Here is a 3,155-nt window from a genome sequence, read left to right as displayed (position 1 = left end):
CACCACTCAGAGAAAAACAGCCTACGTTTGGCTAATCTCTCCGTATGACTCATGCCCTCTAATCCAGGCGGTTTCCTGATGAACCCTCTCGGAAGCCCTCACATCCCTCCTGTAATGGGGAGAACAGAACTCAATGCAATCCTAACCCCAAGCGATAAGAGGGCATTCTCCCCTCTCCGGCCGCAGAGCGATCCCACCCGTGACTGAGAAAAGGGCAGGCGGCTGCCACTCACCGTTTGCATCCACCTCGAAGTTTCGATCTCCCTCGTTGCTTTAATCAGCAAACAATGGAAGCTTTAATTGGCAAAATGGACTAAAACATCGGCTCGTGCCCCGTCCCGCTGCCTTCTCGCCACAAAGTTCATAGTCATAGTCATAATTTATTGATCCCGAGGGAAACTGGTTTTCGTTACAGTTGCACCAACCAAGAATAGGGTATAAATAAAGCAATATAAAACCATAAATAATTAAATAGCAATATGTAAATGCCAGGAAATAAGTCCAGGACCAGCCTACCGGCTCAGGATGTCTGACCCTCCAAGGGAGGAGTTGTAAAGTTTGATGGCCACAGGCAGGAATGACTTCCTATGACGCTCTGTGCTGCATCTCGGTGGAATGAGTCTCTGGCTGAATGTACTCCTGAGCCCACCCAGTACATTATGTAGTGGATGGGAGACATTGTCCAAGATGGCATGCAACTTGGACAGCATCCTCTTTTCAGACACCACCGTGAGAGTCCAGTTCCATCCCCACAACTTCACTGGCCTTACGAATGAGTTTGTTGATTCTGTTGGTGTCTGTTACCCTCAGCCTGCTGCCCCAGCACACAACAGCAAACATGATAACACTGGCCACCACAGACTCGTAGAACATCCTCAGCATCGTCCGGCAGATGTTAAAGGACCTCAGTCTCCTCAGGAAATAGAGACGGCTCTGACCCTTCTTGTAGACAGCCTCAGTGGTCTTAGACCAGTCCAGTTTATTGTCAATTTGTATCCCCAGGTATTCGTAATCCTCCACCATGTCCACACTGACCCTTTGGATGGAAACAGGGGTCACCAGTGCCTTAGCTCTCCTCAGGTCTACCACCAGCTCAGGTTCACCCACGCTGCCTCTGCCTCCCAGAATCCTCTTGGAGCGCTGGAACAGCCAAACGATTTCCAAGCTGCAAATCACAGGCTTCAACACATTCAAGACGAAAAACAAACGTAAAAGACGTAAAAGAAGTGAAAGATGTGGTTTCACGATCAATCCAGAAGATGCCGACTGAGGGAGAGCTGTACGCAGGCGCCATCTTGACCGGAACACTGCGCACAGAGAGTTGTCGCCCTCTACCTCGTCAGCATGTTAAGTATATTTCACGATCGCACACAATCACATTTCCTTTTCCGCTTTCTGACGCGGGCGGTGTTGACAACATGAAGCTTGTGATGATTTGTCTTCAGATTTTAGAACTGGCTTACTTATACTGTTTTTATTAAGGAAATTACTCAGTGTGCATATGTTGTTGTCACTGGGCAGAAGAAATTGCACAGCACAAGATTTTTGCACACACTGGTCATTACAAATTAGAGGGAACGTTGCTCTTCAGAGGTTGTCTGCCTGGTGTCAGCGGTCGCATAACCAGGAGTTGTGATCTGCACCGGCTGCTCGTACGACCATCCACCACCTGCCCCATGGCTTCACGTGACCCTGGTGCTACTCCTTGCCCAAGGGTGACCTGCAGGCTAGCGGAGGGAAGGAGTGCCTTACACCTCCTTTGGTAGAGACGTATCTCCGCCCCGTCACCCACCCTTCGTACAACGGCGTGACCAGAACCGTATGCAATTCCTCAGGTGCTTATAAAGCTGCAACATAACTTGCTGACTTTTGAACTCATTTAAATTAGTAGCAGGCCTCCGTCAGTCTTGTGAGACCATGGATTTGCGCCTTTGGAAGGTTTCCAGGGCAAGGTTGTATGGAAGACCAGCAGTTGCCCATGCTGCAAGTCTCCCCTGTCCACGTCACCGATCTTGTCCAAGGGAAGGGCATTAGGACCCATACAGCTTGGCACCGGTGTCGTCGCAGAGCAATGTGTGATTAAGTGCCTTGCTCAAGGACACAACACGCTGCCTCAGCTGGGGCTCGAACTCACGACCTTCAGATCACTAGACGAACGCTGTAACCACTTGGCCACGTGCCAAGACATTTAGTGAACGAACAAAGGCAAGTATGCCATACGTCTTCTTCACCAAGCGAGGACTGAGGAAGCTTCTTTAAAGGCTGAACATGAGGCCGGGATTCTAGGATTTAATTTGGACGACGCACTCTCTGGAAACCATGGGACTCATAAACGCTGCCTCACAATTCCCGTTTTGCTCAATTTTTTCTGTAATCTGTGGTACGACGGATTTCAGTAGGTTGCTGATAATGAACCTGATTCTGATTATGAGATGACACACCCTTCGTCCACCCCCGCCCTTCATCACTCCAGGAGTCCAGACAGTCAGTCTTGCGGGACGAGGTGTGTACCCCGCAGGGGGCTCACCCCATACCCCCTGTCCATGACGTCCGATAGGTGGCGGAGCCGCTGGGGGGGGGGCACCTGACGTTGGGGCTGGATATCGCGGCTCAGCTCGAGCAGAGGGGGAAGGACAGCCACCAGCCGCTGGGCTGTGGAGGTGAAGCTCCTGACTGCGAGGTGGGGATTGTTTACTTCGCCGCCGGTGCTTTGGGCAGCAATGAAGCCCCCCCCGCCCCCCGCTCCCCTGAGGTGTTCAGGGCTTCCTAAATCACGTCAGTATCTTCACCACTGTCAGCCATGCAAGTCCCGGGTGGAGACCCAGGAATACCGTCACACTCAGATGGAGGAAGATTCTTCATTGATGTTTCCGTAACAATGTCGTTTTACCAGTCAGGGCTGCTATCCCTCAACTGAGTCCTTGAACCTGGAGGACCCAGTGGGCCACTCTTAGTCAGACCTGTACCCTTTGACCTGTTTGGCATGGGTGACCTTACCAAAAGCCAGAGCACAAAGCCCTGATTCCAGTCAGCATACATAGCTCTCCAGGTCATCGAGGCTTGTAAGCCTTCAAACCCTACGACAAGGTTCTGGTCCTCTTGGAGGAGAGGTTGGGATGCTTCCACATAATGTGTGATGGGACGGTGTGGAGGGA

General features: G+C 51.3%; 1 long non-coding RNA gene across 2 annotated transcripts in view; it reads right to left on the bottom strand.

The window, feature by feature from the left end:
* Nucleotides 1–203: 203 nt before the first annotated feature.
* LOC134352672 (uncharacterized) overlaps nt 204–3,155 on the bottom strand; it is a 28,398-nt gene continuing 25,446 nt past the window's right edge. Inside the window, exon 4 of one of the 2 annotated variants that reach the window (XR_010019434.1) lies at nt 204–1,165. This is a non-coding gene — a long non-coding RNA (uncharacterized LOC134352672). Of the gene's footprint in view, nt 2,376–3,155 lie in introns of both variants that reach the window. The other variant, XR_010019432.1, reaches the window with a different exon arrangement.

This window comes from Mobula hypostoma, chromosome 10, assembly GCF_963921235.1.
Source record: "Mobula hypostoma chromosome 10, sMobHyp1.1, whole genome shotgun sequence".
NCBI classification, from domain to species: domain Eukaryota; kingdom Metazoa; phylum Chordata; class Chondrichthyes; order Myliobatiformes; family Myliobatidae; genus Mobula; species Mobula hypostoma.
The sequence above is the reverse complement of the archived record's forward strand: the minus strand, read 5'-3'. Positions and strand labels throughout refer to the sequence as shown.